The sequence below is a fragment of the Dipodomys merriami genome, unplaced genomic scaffold, assembly GCF_024711535.1.
Source record: "Dipodomys merriami isolate MVZ:Mamm:240054 unplaced genomic scaffold, mDipMer1.0.p SCAF_3, whole genome shotgun sequence".
NCBI classification, from domain to species: domain Eukaryota; kingdom Metazoa; phylum Chordata; class Mammalia; order Rodentia; family Heteromyidae; genus Dipodomys; species Dipodomys merriami.
The window spans coordinates 55426853-55454414 of NW_027204492.1; the positions used below are offsets into that span (position 1 = coordinate 55426853).

At 36.3% G+C, this 27562-nt stretch overlaps 1 pseudogene; it reads left to right on the plus strand.

The window, feature by feature from the left end:
- Window positions 1-132: 132 nt before the first annotated feature.
- Window positions 133-27562, plus strand: LOC138839805 (ubiquitin-conjugating enzyme E2 D2-like; annotated as a pseudogene).

The window sequence follows — 27562 nt, forward strand, 5'->3', positions numbered from 1 at the left end:
CATCCCAGTTAGAATAGCTTAAATCAAGAACTCTAACAACAACAGATGTTGGAGGGGATTTGGCCAGAAGGGAACTCTAATGCATTGTTGTTGGGAATGTAAACTTCTTCAACCATTTTGAAAGCAGTATGGATGTTCCTCAAAAGACTCCACATAGAGACTCCCCTATGACCCAGCAATCCCATTTTCGGGCATTTACCGAAACGATCACAAACAAGGCCATATTGAAGTTACCAGTACAAGTATGTTTATTGTAGCATTATTCACCATAGCTAAGATATGGAGCCAACCCAGATGCCCCTCAGTAGATGAATGGATCTAGAAAATGTGATATATATATATATATATATATATATATATATATATATATATATATATACATACATACACACAATGGAATTCTATGCCTCCATCAGAAAGAATGACATTGCCCCATTTGTTAGGAAATGGAAAGACTTGGGAAAAAATATATTTTTTATTTTATTTTTATTTTTTATTGTAAACATACTGTACAGAGGGGTTACAATTACATGGGCAAGATAATGAGTACATTTCTTATCAAGCATTCATAGGTCCCATGGTTTCCCTTATTGCAATAACTAGTATATGCCTAGGACAGCAGAAGGGGTCAAAAGCTATGTACAGATGACCATAAAACCTGATGCTAAGGGAAATGAACCCAAGATAGGGACACAAGTGTTTTTATCTTTGTTGCTGTTCTTTTTAATGTACTATGTGATTTTTTTGTTTCTTTTTATCTTCTTCCCCCATAGTACAACCCCTGTTTTCACTGTATTTGATTCCAGTGTCGTACATCTTGTATATACATTTTTCTAATTTGTGGAGAGGAAGGGAAATAACAAAATGTTGGAATAAGGATACAAGTGACCCATTGTAACAATGAGATGTATAAGACAGTATGTTGAAAATGAACTTTAAAACATTGTTGGGGGAGGGGGTAAGGAAATGGAGGAGTTGGGGAGGTGCTGAGGAAAGGGATGGTAGGGGAAAAATAAAGGAGGGTGTAGCAATGCTTGATAGGAAATAGATTCATTACCTTGCTCATGTAACTGTAATCCCTCTGTACAGTATCTTTACAATAAAAATATGTATTAAGAAAAAAGTATTGAGTAAAACTGGCAAAATTTATGGATATAATTAAAGATTAATACCATACCATATTAAAAACTTAATTATTTTATGTTCAACTGTTAAAATAAATATGCCAACTTGAACTTATCATAAAAAAATTAAATTTAATAACATAGCCAATAGAACAATAGGCCAGCAAAAGATGAACAGATGTAAGGTTTGGTGGGGTCTTTTGTAACCCAGAAGATGGATTGAGGCACAAAAGAGTTTTTTCAATGACATAAAAATTAAAGGATTTATTTCCTCTTTGGGTTTCAAAGTTCCTTGGGACTTGGGACTCCTTTATCTCTTCAATCTTTTTCTTTTATAAATCATGTGTCTATAGCATAGTATTTTAGAAGCAGGTAGTTTATTTTCTTATTTCACAGAAGCATAGAAAAGAATTGTGCTCTAGGATGAATGATACTAAGCTTAATCCACACAAAATTTAGAAGTTAAGTAATGTGATTTGGATGTTTTACATTCTTTTTTAGATAAAATTTGAGAATTAGAATTAATGTTGGGATGGATTGGCAAATATATACATTATTGGAATACAGGGAATGTATTCTGCATATGGAACAAATGAGAATTTTGGAAGATAGAGGGCAACATGTACTAGGATGAATAGTGTTCACCTCAAATGTATGTTGACCCAGAAATAGAAACTTTGCAGACATAATCAAGATGAGACAAATCTAGGAATAAAGTAGGTACTAAATCCAAAGATTAATGTGCTTATTAGATTTGGATAAACAAGAAAATACACTCAGTGAAGAAGCTCATGTGAGTATAGAGACCGGGATGTGAATGATACAGCCAGTATGAGAGGAAAGAAGACTATCCAGAACCAACAGAATAAAGGGGAATATATGCATTATTCTAAAACCTTTGGGAAGGTAGTGTGCCTGTGCCAAAAACTTGATTTCAAAGTTTTAGTTATTTCTACACTGAAAAAAAGATAATGTCTGTTTTTGTAAGCCACCATTTTGTGGTACTTGATTATGACAACCTTAGGACACATACAAAACTGAAAAGTAAAAACAGGAAGACAATGAAGGAGAAGATTTTACATAGAGGAGAGGATAAAAGATAAGAAGAAAATCTGAAAATACTTCACATTAATAAGTTTACTCAAGTACTATTTTATTTGCATTATGACAAGTCCACGACATGCTTATCTCCAATTCACCACCAAAAAACTCAAAGTGAAGCTGTAGCTCAAGTGGTAGAGTACTACCCTTAAGTGATAGAGCTAAGGGACAGAAGCCAAGCCAAGCTCAACCCCCACTACTGGCATAAAAATGCTATTTCAACAATAAACTTACTAAAGGCGTTTATACATGAGGATGTAACCTTAAGGAAATACACATGCAAGGTTCTCAATGTTTGCACCTTAAACAGAGAGAATAGAGAATAAAGTAAAAGATAATGTGAGTTGTTGAAGTAGGTTAAGGCCTTAAGCCTGAAGCCTGATAGAAGTAATGTCATTTTGTTCCCCAAAGAAAAAGGCTCCTGATCCCAGAACTGTTTACTCAAGCAGGTTCTGCCAATCCCCAAAATTGTTCCAGCTGCCCAGATATCTAGGAAGTAAGGCTAAATTTACTGATAATGCTGATTGTTGCTTTTGTATATTCTTTGCAAGACAAAAACAAAATAATTGGAGCTGTCTAATTCTGAGCTGTCTTGTCGCTACATGATTTGGGAAGCTTATAACCCCTGTGCAGCAACTGGCTTGTGGAGGCGACAATAAAGACTCCTACGATTTGGCTTATCAATTGTAGTGTCCTTTCTTTTCCTTCTGATTGGGATACAACATTTTCGGAGGCCCCAGTGAGATTTTGCTTACTAGCATTTGGGACACCCTTCTAAGGTCGGATGCCCGAGGATGGCTGCTTGCCTCTCCTTCCCAGTTGTCAACCTCCATGGAGCCTCTAGGGGAGGCAACCCCTGAGACATTCCAAGGCCCCAAACTACTCCAAGGAAGATTTTGACACCTGGCCAGGAGGCATCAGCACTTCCTCTGCACATTCCAAGAGTGTGTCTACCTTTGTGGAGGTGAGTCATACACTTAATTTGTTTAGGTACCTATGTGTAAGGTGGCCTGTGGAGGAACCAGATGAGCCTGAACTCCCTGCCACCTGCTCCCCTAAGATATTAGTTGGAGCCTTTGGCAGTCTCTAGTGTGGGATACATTTGAATTTTATGGGCCATTTTTGCTTGTCCTGTTGCTTTGAGTTGTTTGTCTCTACTCTCCTTCATAATATCGATTTTGTTTTCTTTCTTCTTTTTCTCCCAAAGATTTGTTTTTTTGTGTTTTGATAGTGGTCTTATATTGTCGAGTCTTGACTCTCAAGACAGTAAAGAATTCTGTTTAGAGCTGAACTGTGGGGCCCACTCATGGTGAGAGAGGCCCTAATTCAGCCTTCTACTTTTGTGTTCCTGTCTTGTCTCCTACTACTTTTTGTGTCTTTGTTCTTTATTTGGATATCTCTCGGGGGAGTCAAAGTTCTTGCATCTGGCTGTAGTTGCATCCTGTTCAGCAACACAGTTGGAAGTTAGAAGCAGGGCCTGGGTGGCCTCAGTCCTAGTTATGACCCTTTGTTAACTTTTTCAACTTAAAATTGTAAAGTGCTCTTGTCTAAAATTGGGTAAAAGAGAGTCAGCCTCTGGAAAATGGGGCTGGAGGATGTTAATGTGCCTTGTTAAAAATTTTGTCTCAAATCTTGGTCATCTGTAAGAGTAAAATTGGAAAAAGTATCTCTTACCACTGGAATTCCAGAAATGTATGACCAATATTTATTTTTGTTGCTTTAAGATCTTTATGCACATGTGTATTTGTGTAAGTATGTAAATATGATTAAAATAAAAGCTGTTTGCACTGTAAGAATTAGTTGTCCTAACAAAAATGTAAATCTTTTGAGGACTTAGGATTTATTTTCCTCCACTGTTGAAATTTGGGGCTAAGTATCAGAAATTAGAGTATAAAAGTTTGTTTATTACTGTTAAAGATATTGTTTTATCTGTCTGCAACTGTGTTGATTTTATCTGTTAAAAATAAAAAGTCTAAATAAATTTAAAATGGCCTTTCTTTGAAGGGTAGAGGTTGATCTGGCAAATGTGAAGCTCACCCAATCCTAGGGATGGTTGATGGGATGATCTGGCACAAAGACAATTCACCTAACCCTAAGGAATTGAATGGTTGGTTCCCATTTTATAGGATTGGTGGGTGGCCCATCTTCACTTGTTTCTTTCTTTTCCTTACAGATGGAAACTAAAAACCTGATAGTAATGTGGGTAATGTAATTAGTATTTCAAAAACTGCACCTGGAGTTGCATACAAATTGAAAAAGCTTGAAAAAATGGTTAGTCTGTATAATAATCTGGTTTTAATGTTATTTTGCAATTAGATACATTTTGGAAAAAGTGAAGCGATGCTCTAAGATATCTTAATTCTTGGTAAAGTGTCGATATATATTGCCAACCTACATATAATTCTTACATTTAGAAAAACTGTTATTTGAGCTAAAAGGTTTTCTAAGAGTTAATTTCAATTTTTTAAAAAATGGCAACTCTTTTAAAATCAGGATATGAAAAGTAAATGGCTATTACCTGTACTAAAGTTTTTAAAGGGTCATTTAAATGCAAGTTAAAGTGGCTATAAAAAGGAGATAAAAATGGTTTCCTATGGATAAGAAAGAATTTGGAAAGGAAAACTTGTCTTGAATGTTTGTTCCAAAATGGAAAAAGGGAAAAATGAAGACAAACCCAAAAGGTTCTAGAGGGTAATAGATGGTATGAGTATGCCTTAACTTTTTATAAAATAAAGCTTATTAGCTTTTTATGATAGAGTTTATTAGCTTTTTATTATATTAGTAGTGTTGGATATAATTATGTTGGTTTGTGATTTAAATAGGGTTAAGAATAATACATTGGTGTAAAACCACCACGTTATATTTTATGTAGATTTATTAAAGTAATTGTGTATATATGATTGTTTGTTAAGTTTTTAATAATATAAACCTAAATGGTAACTAAACTTTCATATAGGCACCTTTTAACTAAAATGGTATTAGTATGTGTTTTATTAGAGATGTGAGCTGCCTTGGATTCAGAGCCTTTTTCCCTGCATTTTTTATTGTAATCACAATTAACAATGGTTTAAATTAATGTTCTATATTCAGTCAAAAGTTAAAAAATTATTGCTTAATTGCTGTTTAAATTTTGCCTTTACAAATTTGCTGTAGCAATTACAGGAGGTACCACAGATGACTACAGATGACTCTTAAAAGTTTTTCAGATGTAATTTTGGCTCTTGGTAAATTCCAGATAGGCCATGTTTAAAAGACTATATATGTCTATTGATCTCCTTCTTGCTTCAATTGGAGTAAATGGGTTTTGGGTAATGACTCATTTGATTTGAGCCCTGCAGTTCAAAGTCAGCCCAAGCAAAAAGGACCCTGTGAGACTTTTATCTCTGATTAATCAGCAGAATACTGTGGCTCAAAGTGGCAGAGTGCTAGTGTGTAGCTGGAGAGCTAAGGGACAGAGCCCAGGCCCTGAGTTTGGAGAAATGCCAATGAGGGCATTATTCCAGTGTGAAAAATACACTCCTGGAACAAAACAATGGAGTGTCTAAAGGCAGTTAAAAAACATGGGCTCAGAGATTGTATCAGATCCTAGAGTCATTTGTGCTTGGCCCTCCAAAATTAATCAGAGCTGGGAGGTCATAAGAACATAGTTTATGAGCATGCCTATTTAATGATGTCTGCCTACTTTGTAATTGGGCAAGAATTTACACCCTTGCCTATCAGTCATTTGTTATAGTAGGTAGTAAAAAGCTAAGGTTGACAAATGGGGGGTAGTTTAAATTATCAAAAATCCCAGCAGTATATGCTCAAAGCCCTAACTGGCAATGAGTTTGGGGCTGGTACTAGCCCATATTCATAATTTTTTTTTTTAGGAAAAGAGGTTTGTACCGAATAGGGAATGGACCTGAGGTCATGTCCCTATTGAGACCTGTGAAAAAGCCAGCACATGTAACTTAGTCATTGTTAGGGTCACCAGAAATCAGGTTCTCCAAGCAGTCAGGAAAATGCTTTTGCAAACAAAAGTGCTAAACAGGCAACCCAATAGCCTAAGAAAAGGTCTGTGCAGTTATTAAAAGTTAAATGTTACATATAATTTCTAGTTTGGAGTTAAAATATTGCTGCAAATAACATCTGATCCTGGAAACCCCTTGGAATATATGCTAAAGTTTTGAGTCTCTGTGGTTAGGTATGGCCAGGACCCCTACACAGATTGAAGAAGTTATAGAAGATGGATCTTCACCCATCAACCACCCTTAAGATCAAAGTCGTTTTTGGGGAAATGAAGTAGAATAGGTAAAAATGGCATGAAAAAACAGTGGTATGGTTATAGGCCCAAGCCTTCTATGTATGCCAAGGCAATCCTAGCCTTATTTTAAAAATCTGGTTAATAAAAGTTGTCACCTTGGTAAATTACCCAGGGGTCATTGCCTAAAGCTGTGCAATCAAGTGGGGCAAATATTAGTGGTCGTTCCATACCCAAGTTTGCCCACTAATCCCACCTATACAGATTGAGAACTGGACCTGGCCACACACAAACAAGCCATTAAAGAAATAGGTGGATGGTGGCTTCTGCCAGATGAGAGGCCAATGGTACCTGAGGCTGTGGGAAGGACCATAATAGATCAGCTATACCAGACTGCTCATTTGGGTCAGACAAAGTTAATTGAACTTCTAAGAATATCATACCTAAATAGCAATGTAAACAGTTTAGTGACCAGATGTGGGACTTGCACACAGGTTAACACAAAACAAAGTGTGAAGACTCTATGGAAATCAGAGCTAGGGGAACTTCCCTAGGGGAAGATTGAGAAATAGAGTTCACAGAAATTATACCTGTTGTAGATGGGCATGATACCTTCTAGTCCACAAAGATACCTTTTCTGTGTGGGTAGAGGCTTATCCTACTAGAACAGAGACAGACACCATAGTTGTATAAAAGTTGCTACAGGAGATAATACCCTGATTTGGCTTATCCACCTCTCTGGGATCTGATAAGGGCTTTTCAATTATAGTAAAAATTTCCAAGGATATTTCTAGAGTTCTAACATAAATAAGAAATGACATTGTGCTTACAGGCCCCAAAGTTCCAGCCAACTAGAAAGAGTAAGTAGGACTCTAAAGAAAACCTTGACAAAATATATTTTTAAAAACAGTGAAAACTGAACCATTCTACTCTCCTTTGCTCTCTTGAGGACAAGGTATGTCCATACAAGGAAGGGTACTCCCCTTTTGAAATCATGTATGGTAGACTACCTCCTATCCTCCCTAAACTTTAGGAGGAATAGAAAGCTGAAATTTATAAGCATTCTTTGCTCAAGTACCTACAGGCTTTGCACTCTACCCTGCAGGGTATCCTCAAGCAGGCTCATGATGCCCTGCCATGTCCCTCCTATGATTCAGTATATTCCAACCTGGAGATATAGTTGGGGGGGGGGGTCAAGAAACTCAGTGCCCAGGGACTCTAGACTTGATGTGACCAAATACTGTCATCTTGACCACCATTAATGCAGTAAAGATCAACAGCATTCCAACCTTGATGCATCATTTCCAGCTTAAGAAGGAGAGAATGGAGCCAGGCTCCAGTGACTCATGCCTGTAATCCTAGCTACTCAGTAGGCTGAGATCTGAAGATTGAGGTTCAAAGCCAGCCCAGGCAAGAAACTCTGTGAAACTCCTATCTCCATTAAACCACCAGAAAACTGGAAGTGGTGCTGTGGCTCAAGTGGTAGAGCACTAGCCTTGAGCTGAAGAGCTGAGGGACAGTGCTCAGGCCCTGAGTTCAAGCCCCATGACTGACAAAAAAAGAAAAAAAAAAGGAGAGAATGGAATGGAAAGTTCAGGGCTCCTTGGACCCCTTAAAGACAAGATTTTTCAACATGCCTTAATTTTTGTCTTTGGGACTGCATTACGATTTGGAAACCTGCATGAATATGGAAACCTGCAGTAATATGAAAACTCAAAAATGGCATTACTGGGGAAGTCCTTAAAACTCAAACCCAGGGTGCAGAAGTGACCCTAGCCAGGTGTTGGTGGCTCATGCCTGTAATGCTAGCTACTCAGAAAGCTGAGATCTGAGAATTGCAGTTCAAAGCCATCCCATGCAGGAAAAGTCCATGAGACTCTTATCTCCAATAAACCACCAGAAAAACTGGAAATGGTGTTGTAGCTCAAGTGGTAAAGCACTCACCTTGAGCTGAAGAGCTGAGGGACAGTGGCCAGGCCCAGGGTTCAAGTCGCATGCCTGACCAAAAAAAAAAAAAAAAAGAGAAAAGAAAAAGAAAAAGTGATCCTTAGTATAGATTTATGCTCCCTTTTCTGTGTAGATACCATCATCACAGGCCCTGGAAAGACTGGGAAGGAGGTCAGTTCAAGGGAGGGTATGTGTCTGTGGCTATTAGAACTTATGGATATAAAAAATTACAACATAAAAAGGGATTACACATTATAAAAATGTATATGTCAAGGTACAAGAAAAGTTAGCCATGCATGTTTCAGCTCAGATAAATTTTTCTGCCCATGCTGGTGATATAAAACTATCTCCACCATTCAGAGGAGCCACAAGGATGGAGACATCAATCTAAGTTTTAGACAGACCTCCACTCCCTCTTCCAATAAGGTGGGTGCTTGCAACCCAGTACAGTTTAGACCCAAGGTGGGATATGGCAGCAGCAACTGGGACTTGCTTACTGTCACCTAATTACCCCTTCCAACACTTCCCCTATGCTTCAGTTTGCAATAATACAATTGCGGTAAATGATAGTATTAAAGTATTCTATCAAAAACCTAATATCTCTATTATGCATTCTAGTGTATACTCATCCAAGTGTACTTATATGATAGGGATGAGGAAAGATTCTTCATCTACTCTCCACCTTCCTTATCACAGTAAAAAAAAAAATCCCCTATGCTATTTCCAACATGGCTGATTCCACATAACTCAAGTGCCCCAGGCTTCTCCATACATTTTCCACATGACCCCTCCTCCCATTATGTCATCCTACACCACTCTCACCACTTCCCCACACTCTCCATGACACCCAATGTGACCCTTTCACAATTGCCACACCCTCAGTGCCATTTCCCATCCAACACAACCCCAATCAGTTCATCAACTACCTCTGACATGAGTCCACATGATCCTAAATGTACTCTATGCTACTTCCAATGCAATCAAGTTAAGTACAGGGCACCAGATGTTGTGTGCACACTACTTTCTAGATGACCCCACAAAACCCCACATTGTACCCATGCTACTCAGGATGTCACACACACACACACACATACACACACACACACACACACACACACACACACACACACACAATAACTCGCATACCCATCCTTACACTGTAACCATGCCACCTAACATGACCCTTTATCTCTCTAATGTCACCCCACATGACCCTACATTGCCTACACTCCACCCTATACTGCTTCCATTATGATGCAAACACTATGCAGCCATTCACCACTGCTGGCAAACCGAAGCCTGCCCTGAAATCTCCATTTCTGGGCTAACCACTGTCAGAGCTTCCAGAAAGGTATTGAACAGGGCCTATATGTCAGTCTCAGGGACCCCAGACCAGGGCAAGATACCACAAGAAGAAAGTTCTGGTGATTCTAGTAGCAGTAGCTCTCCACAGAACCAGAGCTTTCTTGGCCCCTCCACCTCCAGACAATAGAGTCAGGAGTTTAGAAGAGCAACCTGAAAGTAATGCGGAGCCACAGATATCATCTGGCACCATTGATTCTTCTAAGAATTTGACAACAGCTGTGATCATCAACCCTCTGTCTGCTGAGCCTGCTTCTCAAGTACCAGGTTCTACTTCAAAGACTAGAACTGTTACTCTGAAGCCCTTAAGAGCTCATGGAATTGTCTCTTAATCCTCCAGCACTGTGCTCTGCAGGCCTGGTGGAGGATGATCTGTTCCACTGGCAAGGTACCATCATTGGGCCTCAAGGTACCTCATAAGAAGGAGGAGTCTTCTTCCTTTCAATCGAGTTACCACCTGATTGCCCATTCAACCCACCCAAGGTCACATTCACCATAAAAATTTACCATCCAAACATCATCAAAGACAGGAATATTTGTCTAGATATCCTGGGTTCCAAGTGGTCACCTGTGCTATCTCCAAGGTATTGCTGTCCATCTTCTCCTTACTGTGTGACTCCAACCTGGAAAATACTTGTGCTCCTGAAGTTGCGAAAGTCTTCCATAGTAACAAGAGAAAGTATGACACAGCAGCTCAAGAATGGACAGAAATTTGCTATGTAATATTGAACTAGAATAACTTTGTTATAATAGCCTGAATAATAACCTACAGTTGACAGATGTGTAGTTCTTTTTAAAATAAATATAGTACTTCAAATAATTGTCTTTTTTTTTTAAGTAATGCCTTCCCGATCTTCTGGACCTACCTCATCCTTTCATATAGAGACTAATGTGGAGGGATGTGTGGGAGGAAATGCGTGTTGGGGGGGAATAGGGAATGGGGTAGAAGGGAGGAAATTATGGAGAAGACAGGTTCTCTGGTGGAAAGGTGGGGGAGGGTTTGGTGAAAATTTGCAAGCATTTGGTGTGGAAAAGAGTATAACATACACAAGTTTTTATTTATTGTTTACCAAAACTTACTGATTTAGAATTGGAAACGAAGCAAAAGAGTTGTGGCTTTAAAAGATGGAAAACAGTTCTGCTTACCGGTGGGGAGGGCTGGGTGAATATTTTGAAAAAGCCTCACTAAATGAGCTAGGTTGGCTTCCAACAAGAGATTCTCCTGCCTATGCCATCCAAGGGTTCAGATAACATACCTGTAACAACATACTCTGCCTACAAAATGATTTTTTGTTCTTTTTTCTTTATTGTCTGTACTGGAGCTTGAACTTAGTGCCTCATGCCTCTTGTGTGGCTTTTTCACGCAAGCCCAGCTCTCTAGTACTTGAGCCCCATCTTCATTTCTGGCTTTTGGGTGGTTAACAGGAGACAAGTCTCACAGACTTTCCTCCACAGGCTCCCTTGGAACTATACTATCAGATATCAGCCACCTAAGAAGTGAAGATTAAGGTGTAAACCGCCAACACTCAGCCAGAATTTTTTGATGTGGAGTTTTCTGGACCTGACAACACTTAAGGAAACATAAGGAAGAGTACAAAGATAGACATGGAGTTTATTTATTAGAGACTGTAATGTTTGTAAAATACTTTTTTGTATGTAGGCTGGTCTTGAGGCTTGACCTCAAGGCCTGGCCACTGCTATGGTAGGGAAAGATTTGGGCATGACTATAAGGAGTAGCATGAGAAAAGTCTGAACAGCAATGGAATATTTCTGTAACCATTTTTTTGTTTTGTTTATGCTGGTACTGAGGCTTGAACTCAGGGCTTGGGCACAGTCCCTTAGATGTTTTTGCTCAAGGCTGGTACTCTATCACTTGAGCTACAGCTTCACTTCAGCTTTTTTGGCGATTAACTGGAAATAAGACTCTCATGGACTTTCATGCCAAAACTGACTTCTAACAACAATCTGAAGTGCTAGCGCTCTACCACTTGAGCCACAGCTCCACTTCCAAATTTTTCTGCTTATGTGGTGCTGAGGAATGGAACCCAGGGCCTCATGCATGGAAGGCAAGCACTCTACCACTGAACCACCTTCCCAGCCTAGATGATGTATAGTTTGGACGTGTCAGAATCACCTCCTCCATGACTCTCCCTCTTCCCTGTCCCTTTTCTTTGTCCCACACAAGTCTTTATTTTATACATATACATAAAATATTTTGGTTGTATTAATCTTCTTTCTCATTCCAAGTAGTACCCAAACACTCCAAAGAGGACATGTTTCCAATCGATAGTCATTTTTGTTAATGTTATTTATTCAAAGGTGCTCTTATCTACACATGAGAGAACAAATTCAACTTTCATCCTTCTAAATCTGTCTTACATCACTTATGATGGTTTTGAGATCTGTCCATTTCCCTAAACACTACATAATTGTATTCTTTATGGCTTAATAATACTCCACTGTGTGTGTGTGTGTGTGTGTGCACATGTGTGTTATCTCACATTTTCTTGATCCATTCATCAGTTGTAGGGCTTATAACCTGCCTTGTATTTCTTCAGATAAATATCTAAATTATATATATATATACATATAAAATATGTGACATATAATATATAATACATAACAATACATTTTGTCATATATATGCATAATATAATATATGAAATTATATATTACATGTAATACACATATAATTTATATTATATAATTATATGTAATTATGTTATGTATTACATATAATTATTATGAAAAGTGACAGAGGGAGTTGTAGTCAAGTTTGCAAACCCAGTCAAAAGTTTTATTCCATGAATCAGATAGGTTTACATTCTTCCATGTGTCCCATTATAATGGTGTTAATTTCAGCAAATCACATAATAGCATGGTGGCAAAGATTAACACCGTTGTACATAGCTAATATATCAATTCTGAGAGAACATCATATAACACACACACATGTATTATTATATAAAATCAGGAGTCAAATCTTAGAGATTCTGGATTTGATAAAGAAATGATTCTAACAGCTTGTTTGATTGGCTAAAACATGGACAAAAAAAAGTGGCTCACAGGAAATTACCATGAAATGTATACTTGTTTTGTGTGGGTATAGAGGAAAAAGTATCAAGTCTTCTGACAAGTCATGCTCTTCACGTACTTACATTCCTCCTTGATATACAACTTGATCCCTTTATCAAAAGCCTTGAGAGGAGATTTTCTTATTAGAGATCAGAGGTAACTTGAAGATGTTAGCCCCAAAAGTTGACTGCCTATTTTTGTGTATGTGTTCGCTGGAACTGGGCATTGTCCCTGAGCTTTTGTGCTCAAGGTTAGCACTCTACAACTTGAGCCACAACGCCACTTTCAGCTTTTTGGTGGAAAATTGGAAGTATGAGTCTCATGGACTTTCCTTCCTGGGCTGGTTTCAAACCATGATCCTCAGATCTCAGCCTCCTGAGTAGCTAGGAGTACAGACATGTGCCATGGGCACCCATCTCTTCTTGAGGGATTCCACCAACACTGAGAAACATCCCAAAACTGCACTGACCCACTCATATTCAGCATTGATCCACTTTACATTGTACTACTTTGAGAAAAATGAAATACAAATCTGATTTCTTTGATTTTATAATCTTTCTTAGTACATTGGCTATAATTTATTAAGTCAAAGTTCACTCTTGACTTGGAAGCTTTCTCTCTCTCTCTTGCTTGCTTGCTCACTCATTCACTCTTGCTGTCTCACTCTTGCTCTCTCTCTTTCACTCCCCCCCAAACCCTTTGCATACTCAGCTGACCTGCAAATAGGCAACTTAAAAAGCCAAACTAATATTTGACATTGAGAAATATGCATAATACAATTCTGTAAAACTAGTAGTCTAAAATAATAGAGTGCTTTGGGGAGCAGGGAGTAGAGTTCATAAAATATCCTTTGGTGGTAGTAGTAAAGTATTTTCAAGGTTGTAAGTGTCCTACAAGGCTTCCCATCCAAGGATGGTAAAAGTGCTAGCAGAAATCATGCAGTTCTCTAGCTACGCTAATGATTAGGGAGGTATGCTAACAGAAGTCACAGGTTGTTTTTGAAGAAATATTCAAAAATTGTGTATATACTCTTTTCAGATCTCAGGGGAATCTTAATTTTTCTCTATAGTCCTTGGTTTCCCCTCTAAATTTTTGTCATGGATCATGAGTTTTTGAAAAAGCTGTGGAAACAGTTTTCTAGCACTGATATTAGTTCTCCAATAGCAGAGATCATTGCCAATACTCTATGAAGCAAATTGTGTGTATGTATATAAATATATATATATATATATATATATATGTGCATGTGTATAAGAAAGTATTTCAAATTATATGTATATATTGAAATATATAACTCTGAGTTTATTTGGGCCTGACATTTAGAAGAGATTTAACTAAAATACTGTTTAATTAGATTACCTCTGAAGGTAATCTTGCTAAATTTAATGCAAGAGAGTAGGTTTGTTTGGAACATACTCCTAACAGACCACTTTTTCAGATTACTATTAGGAGCTGTTAACAGAATAATTGAGTGGAAGTAGGAACAACAATAACAGTAACAATAGTTGCAACCTTCTGGACACACTTCCTCTTTGGAAGCTAGGAATCCCTTAGAACTTATCTGCTCAGAGAAACTTCCTGGAATTCTAAGTTTGAAAAGAATATCCCATCTGGTTGATTGTTCACTAAACTTTTCAGTGGTTCTATGTCCCAGAAAATTTGTGAGCAAATTTTAATGGACAAGACTCATTGACATACAAGTGTTCTTTTCCATATCTGTGAGCCTAATGCTAACTTAACTGGATTACTTGTTTCTGGCTCACTTTCACTTTTTAGAATTAAACAAAACTTAGAGTTAGGCTGAGGGTTCTAATTTCTCCAGTGGATGTAAGTCTCTCATGAGAAGATTATAGTTCAATAAAAAAAGAAAAATATAATTCTTGATTTTCCAAATATAGGTGCACAGGTGACAATAATCTCTGCAATCCTTGGCACTATGATAATATAAAACAGAAATAAATGCAAGATTTCTCTCTTTATTTTGTCTGTTGTGGGGCTTGATCTCTGGGCCTGGGTGCTGTCCCTCAGCTCTTCAGCTCAAGGTGAGCACTCTACCATTTAAGCCACAGTGCCACTTCCAGTTTTCTGGAAGTTTATTGGAGATAAGTGTCTCACAGACTTTCCTGCTGGGGCTGGCTTTGAACTACAATCCGATCCTCAGATCTCAGCCTCTTGAGTAGCTAGGATTACAGGAGTGAGCCACTGAAGCCTGGCTAGATCAAGGCCTGCTATCAACAAGACATTTGTCCAAAGCAACTCTGAGTGCCTTCTTCCAGTTCTTTACAAATCTCTACTTTTATGCAATGAATTATAAGGTTTACTACCTATACTGATGCATTATCTATGCACACTTTTGTTCATCTTTGGTTCCAATCTCTTGTGTGAATAGCCACAGTTAGAGCCATTATAAAAGGACCTGTGGGAAAATGTAAACCTGTCTGAATCATGGTTGTCGTATTTGACAAGACAATTTGAAATATTTAGAATGATATAAAACCTTCTACTGTAAGGATGTCATTCGATAATATTCACTTCTTTTCCTAATAGCCCTTTTTTTAAATCTATGTGGATGCTCATCAGATAGGACCCTATGCTGAAAAAGTGAAACATAATCACAAAGCACATTGTGTTTGTCAGTAAAATATATTGGCCAAATTGGTGTCCATTGGAGAGCAAATAAATATGCAACAACCACATTGTAGATCCCCAAGAGTTTGACCATAGAAATTCTGACACCAAGTATATTTCTTCATTACGATCATAAGACCAAAAAATTTTTCTACACAAGAAGTTTTATCTTTCTTGTCATTGTTTTTGATGTATTTATAATGTATTATGTGATTTTCTGTTTCTTTTGTGTATTCTTCCCCAATTTTATAACCCCTATTTTCACTGTATTTGATTCCGGTGTTCTGCATCTTTTATACACATTTTTCTAAATTGGGGAGGGGAAAGGAAATAACAAAATGCTGAAATAAGGATACAAGATGACCCATTGTAACAACGAGATGGATAAGGCTCTATGTTGAAAATGAACTTTACAACTTTGGGGAAGAGAGAAGAATTGGGGAGGTGGGAAGGAAAGGGATGGTAGGGGACAAACAAAGGAGGGGGAGGGGTAACAATGCTAGATAGGAAATAGACTAATTACCTTGCTCATGTAACTGTAACACCTCTGAACAGTATCTTTACAATAGTACATGAAAAAATAAATTTTCTGGCTATTTTTTTTCTTTATATACTTTTGACACTATGAGCAATTGAAAGACATTTAAGGATTTGTACATCAATCCAACTTGAAAAGAAGAAATAAAAGTATCTATGGAAATACATGATATGTGTAAAGAAGTTTTAACCAAATCTGAAAATATTACTGACCCCAAATTCTAATGAAATAACAATCACACAATTCTATGTTACTTCTAAAACAAAATGTTCATAGCTTTTGCCCAATGTTGTTAGATTTTTCCCTTATTTACAATATAACTGATGTGTTGTTCTAATATTCAACCCATTTACTGTAATAAATAACGTTTTTAATTTTCTTTAAAAGAAAGAAATTCTGACCCTCTCCTAAAATACCTACACATATGTCCTACCACTAACTTCATAATTCACTGAACCATCATGAAAGCCTCTACTACTTGCAATACCTTGGACAAGACTCAAGGTTTTGTCCAGGGATAGGTTACCAACACAACAGGTCAAAATGTTCCTGCCTCAAGGATTAAATGGGTCTTTTCCACATATTCAGAATGTTTGGCTGGATTCTAGCTGTAGCTGATTTATTCTCTGGTTTTCTTTAGCCATATGCATGCATTCCAATGATTCAGACAACAAAAACCAGTACCCACAAGTATCATATTTGTTTCCTGTTTTGATTCCTTGAACACATTGATCTGATAACATCCTTGAAGAAGTGGATCCAGTCAAAGAGCATACAATATGCTCTCAAGCCTGATCACCCTTAAACAATTGAAATGAGTATTTTAATAGAGAGTTAAAGTATAGGTATAAATGGTTTACAAAACAAGAAAAACAACTGCAGACTAGATTACAGTACTCCTGTAATCAGCCTGGTGTTTCAATGGAGCAATTTCTGAAAAGACTCATTTATACTTTTGACACCTTGGTCTCTGAGTTGGATACTGAAAGAACCTTCCAGAACCATTCATCTCTTTTTGGACTTAAATAAATTGGAGATAAATATAGGTATTAAATAGTGAGGAGAAAGTTACATAAACACATTATAAAATATTTCTAAAATTCAGGATTTTTCTAACTAAATCTTGAATATTGCATGACTTCCTGGGTAAGTCATATCAAAATGGTTCTTTATAAAAATAGCATTGTTACTCTTGTATGGAATCTTCTGAACAAAATATCTAGCTAAATAAAAAGATTATTTATTTTAAAAGTAATTTATTTTAAAAGTAATTTTTATTATCTTTAGGTTGTTGTACACAGGAGTTGCCATTGAACAAAGCAGTTTATGGATACAATGTATCTTGCTCAATGCCAACATTTTCAACATTCTCACCCATCCCTCCCATCCCACACCTTCCCTCAATTTTCTTAATTTTTTAGGATATATAAAAAGTTTATTTTAAAATGTAAAATTTGATAGTAAGAGCAAACAAAAACCCTGTCACTTGGGGAAGCACAAAAGAGGTAAGAGGACAAGAAAAATATTTGTTTTATAACTGCTCCAAATTTTTTTTCTTCAAAAACCAAATGAACAAAATTCTCCCTACATTGCTTCTTCAAATTGCTATGAATGCTTTGGATTCAGACTTTTGAGCCTTGCCTGATAGAACAAACATTACAGATAATTTTCTAGGCTTTTGTGTTTTCATGCAAAACTCCTCCATCTGCGTTAATTTGACAAATGCATGATGAGTCCTGCAATCTTTCTTAGATTAAAACTGAAACTAGCTTGACTTCTTGACTAATGTGTATCGTTTGAACTGACTGACTCTTGGAAACATTCTGCTTCCAGTAGTATCACATGTGTCCACTGACATTATACTTCTTATATATTTACTTTGACGACAATAATAGTACTTTAGCTTTAGGAGACATTAAAAATGAGCTTCAACTTGGTCAAATTTTCATGCAGCATAAATCAATGCCTTAGGCTACATGACAATAAAGTCATATAAATATTTAAAGAAAATAAAATCCTGATTGCCTAATATAGAACCCAATTAGCTATAAAACATCAATTCCTGAATTCACAACTTGTCAGGTAGACATGATTGTATTGCTTGGTTGGATCACACCTGGTTGTAGTGTTGATCACAACCTGGTCTGCTCATTCCTCAAACTACTTACCTAGTCATTGTCACATGTTGTCAAATTCTAACATATTCCTCTCAATTCCACAGCCCATATTTCTAGTTACAAAGTAACAAAATGATGGACTTAAGGATTATATTTCTTTTTTCAAAACCTACATATATTTTCTCAGTCCTGACCACAGGCTACTACATTTTAACGATTTTTGTATTGAATTTTTAAATTGCCTTTGGTAATATAAGAAATAATATTTCAATATATGTGTTTAGCAATAACACAATTCAGCCCATTGGAAGAGTCAATAATCAGATTTTTAAGGAATTAATAGAGTTTCTATAGTAAAATTAACTTTCAGAGAACTACCACATCATTGCAGTTCACCCTCCAGTGCAGGGCTTGTAAAGAACAAGTGAGCAATGCACGTATAGCTCAGGTTCATTTCACAGTGGGTAGAAGTGTGTCCTAAAACTCAACTTAAGCTATTTATCTTTGCCGAAGAGATAGAAAGCTAACACAAATATTAATATATGTGTGTGTGTGTATATATATATATATATATATATATGTATATATACACCTTATTTGTGCCTCTGTTCCACAGAACTGTTAGGATCAAGACAAAGATAATGAAGTTATTACTAAATTGATATAAATGAGTCATGAGAAAACTAACATTTATTGAGTACCAAGTACAGTAGGATTTTATATTTAATTATGCATTATTTTAAATCTCATATTAGATGTTGAAGGTAAGGAAGTAGACAAGCAGAGAGGAAGTTTAATAATGTGTGAAAGATAGAAAAGTAGTAGAAAGAAATCAAACACATTTCTAACTACAAAGACCTTGCCTTTTCTATTATACCATTTTATATACTAAACATGTTTCAATATCCTTAATACTGAAATCATTTTAATGAAATTATTCTAATGATGCTGATAAAATTCACATGAGAAGGGTCTCTAAACATTTTTAATATTTTTAATAACAAAGCATAGTGATATGCTCATTCTAAACCAACACTACTTAAGTTTGAATTCTCACACTACCACTTACATGCTCTTCAACCTACAGAAAATTCTTGATTTTTTCCCATTTTCTCACATGTAAAATGGAAATAATGAATTTATTTTTGCATGATATTGTTATGAGTTAAATAGCATTTGTAAATCAACATTCGTATCAGTTCTTGGAAAATAATGAACATGAAAAAATCATAAAATAATTTAATATAGTATACTATGAATAAGAGTATAGAATATGACTCATATGCTATTTTTATTATTTTGTCAAGTTATTTCACTTCTTGTGACTTAAGTTTCATATCTATGTTAGTGAACTTTTCTTTGCTGTGACAAAGTAAGTCTGAGAAAATATAAAGGAGAAAAGCTTTATTTTGGCTCATTATTTCAAAAGTTTCCATCCATGGGTTGCTGACTTCATTGCTTTTAGGCTAGTGGCAAGGCAGAACATTATTGCAGAAGGCCATGCCAGAGGAAAAGTGCTCACATCCTGGCAAACAGGAAAAAGGAAGGAAGGAATCTAGAGACAAAATAATCCTTCCAAATACCCACCCCTGTTAGTCTTTGGGGCATTTCACCTCTTTTCACACTTCCTCTCTCTCTTTTTCCCTCTCTCCCTCATTCCCTCCCTCTCTTCTCTTTTTCTTCTCTTCATTTCTTCCTTTATTTCTTCCTCTCTTTATTTTTTGTAGTATTGAGGATTGAAGTCAAGGCTCTATACTCTACCACTGGAGCCATGAATCCAGCCTCTTTTCACATGGGTTATTTTCAAAGTAAGGTCTCAGTTATGTCCATGCTGTAATCCTCCTGCTTATGCTACACAATTTTGTTGGGTTAGACAGATGCATGCCACTTCGCCCCGCCATTGTGATTCTCATGTAATCCTGAAAACAGACATATGAACTGCACCTCTTGAAATAATGTCGCACGGACATTTATGCTTGGATTAAATTTGAACCACAGTCTAACAGTATCCACCTCCCAAGAAGCTAAATATTACAGTCTTGATTTACATTGACTAAACTTTAAAGTAAAACTTTAAAAGTGGTATCATAGCAGTACATATCTCATAAGATAATTTAGGAAATTGAAATTTATTACATATACCTGAGTGTCAGATGCTTGCAACTATAATCCTAGCTACTCAGGAAACTGAGATCTGATTATTGTCCTTCAAAGCCGGCCTGGGTAGGGAAGTCCATGAAACTTATCTCCAATTACCTACCCCAAAAAGCTGAAAGTAGAACTGTGGCTTAAGTGGAAGATTGCTAGCCTTAAACACAAAAGCTCAGGATATCACTAAGGCCATGAGTTCAAGCCCCAAGACAGGCACAAAAAAATAATAAATGTATTGATTCTTCCAGGTGCTTTGAACAATGTCTGGGCCCTTATAACTACAATATAAATTCTATTATTTTATAAGGTTTTTTATTCTTCATGAAAGAATCTAACTGAAAATTATTATTTTACTTGGTCTTTAGCAATGTCCTGAAACAAGGAAGCTATGCACACAAATTTATGGTTTGCCTAAAACTACACAGCTAGCAAGTGATGAAGCTATAGGGAGAATGTTGGCTTTCTTACTTCAGATCTAGTATGTGTTGTGATATTCTACTGTTTCTCACATCATATCAGTTTCATTCAGAGAAGTAGAGAGTGAGTATAGGTTTTCAAGAAATGGACTTGTTTGTGATCTTTTAAGTATTTATAAGGTACCATGTGATTTTTTTTTGTTGCTTTGTATGTCCCTCCCCCATGGCATAACCTCTGTTTTCACTGTATTTGATGTTGGTATAATTTGGGGAGTGGAAGGGAAAATACAAAATGTTTAAATAGGGATACAGATTGACCCATTGCAACAACGAGATGTACAAGACGCTATGTCAAAAAATGAACTTTACAATTTAGGCGGGGGGGGGTGGGAGGTGAGGGGGTGGGGGTGTAGTTGAGACGGTGGGAAGGATGGGATGGTAGGGGAAAAACAAAGGAGGAGGCAACAATGCTGGATAAGAAATGTACTCATTACCTTGATCATGTAACTGTAACACCTCTGTACAGTATTTTCACAATAAAAAACTTATCAAAAAAAAAAAGAAATGGAGAAAAGACTTTTGAGGTAATGGGAAAAAAATGAAACAGGGATTTTAGTTTAGGAGAAGAAAGTGACTCTCTTGGATTTTTATCAGAATAGGAAGAAATTGTATTGCCTTAAGGTGATCTTACGTAGTCAACATGCGTAGTAAAATTAAAATGTGACGTAACCAAAGAAATGGAAAGAAAAGAGAGAGAATCCTAATTGTTCATTTATTGTTATATTCAAATTTGGAGTTAAGTATTCTAGAAATAGTTAAGTGATAAATTGAGTTGAAATAATTACATTTAAATGACAGATAACAAGAACTAATGATACTGAAAAGTATTTTAATAGATTCTTCTTTTCTTTGCTCATTCAATTATTTGAACAAATACATATAGATAGGGATGTACAACATAGTGGATATTTTATCATGCAGCTTAATTGCAAAACATTAATACAAAATGTTAAACTCTTAGATGATTAATGAAAGACTATATTAATATTTTTCTAGATAATTATAAATAATGAACTATTTAATATATGAAGAGCAAATAATATATTTAGCATTCAGTTGGATATTTCACATATTAGTACAACCCTCATATGCTATTTTATAAACATAAAATGTCTCCAATTGTAAAAGGAAAAAATTACTTAATATATAAGTCAAGTCTTTTAGTTCTATATGATAGGTATACCCATGCAAAAGCTTATTCATAAACTACTGTCATCGGGTTTTTAAAATGTCCTTATTTTTATTTGGTGAAATTTTGAAGATAATTTCATAGCATGGTTTCATCTATTAGCAGTGCTATTTTCATTAAAAATAAATTCTCACCAGGTGCTGGTGTCTCATGCCTATAATGCTAGCTGTCCAGGAGGCTATGATCTGAGAATCACGATAGGAAGACAACCTAGGAAGTAAAGTTCCCTGAGTCACTTACCTTCAGTAACCACTCAAAAATGGGAAGGAGAGTTGCGGCTCAAAGTGGTAGAGCACTAGCCTTGTGCAATAAGGCTCAGGGACAGTACTCAGCCCCTGAGTTCAAGACCCACAACAGATAAAAAGAAAAAAAAGATGAATAAATTATCATTTTATATTAGCATTAACTACTTTTAAATAACACCTAATTAATGACAATATCTGCTTCAGCATATCAGAAATCCTATAGGAATATTTACAAAATCAAACCACACTCCTAATTCTTTAGTGGAAAAACAGCGGTATAATTTTAAAAGATATTAAAATAATACAAAGTAGTAGAACAATCTGTTAAAAGTTCTTAAGACAAATAATTGTGGATGTAATAGAACCCAGAAAAATAGACCATTATTCCCCGTAGTCTTTTCCTTATTCATTTATGTGATGACACTATGTACAACTTAAGTATAGATGTAAAATGAAATACTAATCAAATTTAAAAGTTTAAAATCATAAAATATAAATGAATATTGTAACTGGTGTCCAGTCAAAATACGAGGACTTGTATGTATGCTTGGTTTCTCTGAAGAATTCAGGGTTGGACTCAACAAAGAAATTTCACACAAGGTTATTAAAACCAAGCAAAAGTGAAAAAAAATATAGCTTGCAAGATAATTGAAAGCAGGCGGCACACCAAGCACTGAACTTAGCCATTGAAGCAAGCGTTTTGACCCAGGCAATTTTTTATGAGCTATTGAAGATTAGATATATTAATTTTATATGCATATTGTGAAAATTTCCAAGAAACACACAGGCTTTTCCCTGATAGGGGTTGGTATGTGAGGAAGCTAACTTAAGTTCATTGAAAATTAAGATTGTAGTTTGAAAAGCAGTGTTGCATAGAAGCACAATATTTATTACATATTCATGAAATTTTTATGTAACCCTTATACAGACTTCTGTAAGCTTTCTTCAGAAATGAACCAGAAAGCTATAACGATTAATATTAATAGAACTAACAGTGACAAAATATGTCACGAAGGGGTCATAATGAGAATGACAGGTCCACAGTGGCACAGAAAATTTTACTACTTATCTCTTAGGATTTTTGTAAGTCACTTATGGGTGAATGCTACTGGGCTTGACCTAATCTACTTGTCTAAAACTCAATCAATAATTTTTAGAAAGTGTCCAAGATTTATATGGGGAAAAAACTCCTGTATAGAATGAGCTATGTAAACAATGCTATTATAATGCTATTACATCCACATGGTTGTGCTGGTAGCTTTTGTGTGGCCTTGTTTGTGGTCATTTGGGTAAGTGCCCAGGAATGGGATTGCTGTATCATAGTGGAGCTTATGCTGAATCTTTTGAGGAACCTCCATACTGTTTTCTAGAGTGGTTGAACCAGTTTACATTCCCACTAACTGTGTAGTATTGTTCCCTTTTGGACACATCCCCACCAGGATCTGCTATTTGTTTTCTTGATAATGTTCATTCTAAATGGGTTGAGGTGGAATCTCAATGTTGTTCAGATTTCCATTTCTTTTATGGTTAGAGATGTTGAACATTTCTTCATGTGTCTGTTGGTTCTTCTTATTTCCTGCCCAAAGAAGTCCTTTTATATTTCAGTAGCTGACTTATTAATTATTAATAGGGTGGTTGTTTCTTTGAGGATTAGTTATTGGGGATGTTAATTATTTCAGATCTAAATATATATTTGATATGTGGTCCTTGACTGTCTAGTAGCTAGTAAAGATCTTCTCCCAATCTGTGAGCTTTCTATTTATCTTGCTAGCCATGTCTTTTGCCATAAAAAAGCTCTGCAGTTTAATGCAATCCCATTCATCCAGCCTTTCTTTGTTGTGTTTCTGGATCTTTTTTTAGGAAGTTTAGACCTGTGTCAAGGAGCCCTAGTGTTTCCCTTATTCCTTCAAGGTATCTGCTTTTACCTCAAGGTCTTTGAGCCATTTGGAGTTGATGCTGCTGCAGGGTGTTATATAAGGATCTAACTTCAATTTTCTACACCTGTATAGCGATTTCTGCCAGCACCATTTGTTGGAGAGGCTGTCTTTCTTCCATAAGATAATTTTGGCTCCCTTATCAAAGACTAGATGCCCATAGGTCTGTGGAATCATTTTTGGGTCTTCATTTCTATTCCATTGGTCCTCAAGCCCATTCATGTTCCAGTATCAAGCTGTTTTTATAACTATGGCTTTGTAATAGAGTTTGAAGTTTTGTATTGATTGATATTCCTCCACCAATGTTTTTCTGCTATGGATTGTTTTTGCTGTTTGGAGTCTTCTATTATACCATATGAATTTTTGGATTGCTTCTTCTTTTTCACTAAAGAATACTGTTGGGATATTGATGGGTATTGTAGATAGCTTTGGGCAGTATTGCAATTTTCACAATGTTAATCCTCCCAATCCAAGAACACGGATGATTTTTCCACTTCCTTAAATCTCCTTCAATTTCCTTCTACAGGCTTTTAAGTTTTCATCATAGAGGTCCTTCAACTCTTTGTTTAAGTTAATTCCTAGGTATTTTTTGAGGTCATTACAAGAAGAGTTGCTTATATGATATCAGCCTTGTCCTTCTCATTGCTACCTAACAAAAACCCTACTGATTTTTGGGGGTTAATTTTATACCCTGAAACTTTGGCAAAGTTTTGGATCAGCTGATGTAACTTGAGAGAGGAGTCTATGGGTTCTTTAAATACAAGATCATGTCATCTACAGAGAGAGAATATTACATCTTTTATCCTTATTTGGATCCACTTTATGTTTGTCTCTTGCATTATTTTTTATTCATTACTATATTGAAGAGGTATGGAGAGAATGGACTTCTTGTCTTATTCTTGACTTTAGAGGAAATAGCTTTAATTTTTAAACATTAAGCATAATGCTAGCTGTAGGTTTGTCATATGCAGCCTTTATTATATTGAGGAATGTTAAATGGATTCCTAGTTTCTCCAGAGCTTTTATCATAAAGGGGTGTTGAATCTTGCCAAATGCTTTTTCTGCATCTATTGAGATGATCATGTGGTTCTTGTCCTTGTTCCTATTGATATGTTAAATTATGTTAATTGGCTTGCATATATTGAACCAGGTTTTCATCCCTGGAAATAATCCTGTTTGGTTATAGTTTATGAGTTTTTTTATTAGTTCTTAAAGTCAGTTGGCTGAATTTGATTGAGAAGCTTTACATCGATATCCAATAAAAAATTGGTCTATAGTTCTCTTTCTTTGATGGGTTCCTATCAGGTTTGGGGATGAGGGTTATGCTGGCCTCATAGAATAATTTTAAATTTAACTTTATTTTATTGTAAAAGTGATATACAGAGGGCTTTCACTTTCAATTTCATTGAAGCATTTGAGGAGTATTGGAGTGAGTCCTTGTCCATTTTACATATCTATATATCTATATCTATATCTATTTATATCTATATCTATCTATGTCTCTCTCTCTCTCTATATATATATACATATACATATATATATACATATACATATATATATGATGCTGGTGGGGATGTAGCCAAAAGGGAGTACTACTACACTGTTGCCGGAATGGAAACTGGTTCAACCACCCTGAAAAGCAGTATAAAGGTTCCTCAAAAGAATAAACATAAAGCTCTTACAATCCAGCTATCCCACTCCTGGGCATTTACTGAATCACAAACAAGACCACACTAAAACTACTAGGACAACCATGTTCATTGATCAAGAAAATGTGGTAATATGCACAATGGAATTAGTAAAAACATGGAAAGACTTGGGAAAAAATCATATTAATGAAGTAAGCCAGACCCAAAGAAACATAGGCTCCATGGTTTCCCTCACTTGTAATAATTAGGAAATTCCTAGCAGAAGATCACAGTAACTCAATAACTATGTACATATGACCATATAAAATGATGTTAATTGAAATGAATCCAAGGTATGTAAATAATAGGATTTTTTGTTTTCTTTTTGTTTTAATATAGTATGAAGTCATTTCTTTTTTCTTTTGTTTACTTTCCCTTTGTTTTATCCCCTGTTGTCAGCTTTTGATTTGGGGACCCTGTGTCTTGTATATATGTTTATCTGATTTGGGGAACAAAAGCGGAATCACAAAATGGTGAGACAAAGGTCAAAGGATGAACCAATGCAATAGCGATACTCATAAGACACTAAGTTGGAAATGATCTTTACAACTTGGAAGGAAGGAGAGCCATGAGGGAAGCAAAGAGATAAAATGAGTGAGGGGGTAACAATGTTCAACAAGAATTGAACTCATTATTTCACTTACATAACTGTGGTCCTTTGTACATCACCTTTACAATAAAATAAAGTTAAATTTAAAAATAGAAAAGAAAATTGGAGTAGGTGCCTTCCATTTTCAAGAAGATTCTGTCCAAAACAATGGAAACAAGAACCTTTTGACAACTTAGCATCTCCTTTTCATCCTAACCTTGAATTTGTGCATCTATACAACTATCTCACAGTGCTCAAAGTGGAATGCTTCTGATTATCATTCTGTTATTTTGGGCTATGACTGTTTTTCTTCCTGTCTCTTCTCTCTCTAGGACTCAATTTCAATTATTTTTTTTTTTACTGATTTTGACTAGGACATTATGAAGCTATTACTGGTTATTGTTTTTCCTATCAGTCCCATCCATCTTTACCAGTTAAAGTTTATGAAAAATCTTTCTGCAATTAGTCAGACAGGATAAATCAGAGAAAATGAATCATGCAAAACAGCACTCAGGCATTCATAGATATACAGTGTGTTAATAAATACCTTGATTAAATACAGACCGACAGACAAGCATAAGACAGAGGGAAATGGCAGTGCTCTCACAGGTAGCCCCATTATAAGTCTGTGACCAAAAAGAAGATCTAGGGGCACAGCCACACTTTACATCAAGAGATCCACTCCAATCAAACTCTAAATGTCTAAAGACTTTTTCTACTACAAGAGGACTATCCTAGCAGGCAAATAAGGAAAGGAAAAAGAGAAACAGTGAACAAGACCCTTGGGAGCAGCTGCACCACCCGGCTCCACTCCATGCAACTCTGGGACTCTCTGCAAATTTTAAGCGGAGGAGCACACAAAAAATGAAGACCCACAGAAAGTTAAGAGGAAATCCGGTGAAGAACTCCGAGGTGGCAAATGGCCCTCGTCCCAACCCGAACTCCCCAAGGGCAGCTACAGGGAAGGAGCAAACTCAGCAATACTGCCCTTACAATCTCCAGAAATTGGCACAACGGGGTAAGCCTGCGAAGTCAGCCTGTGACTGCAGTGCTGGCAGGATCTCCTTGGGCCCCTGCCAACCCCACACAAGGCTCACAGGAAACCACAGCCAAAGCCAATCCATCACTCTAAGCTCTACTGGCCAACTTCCCTACTGA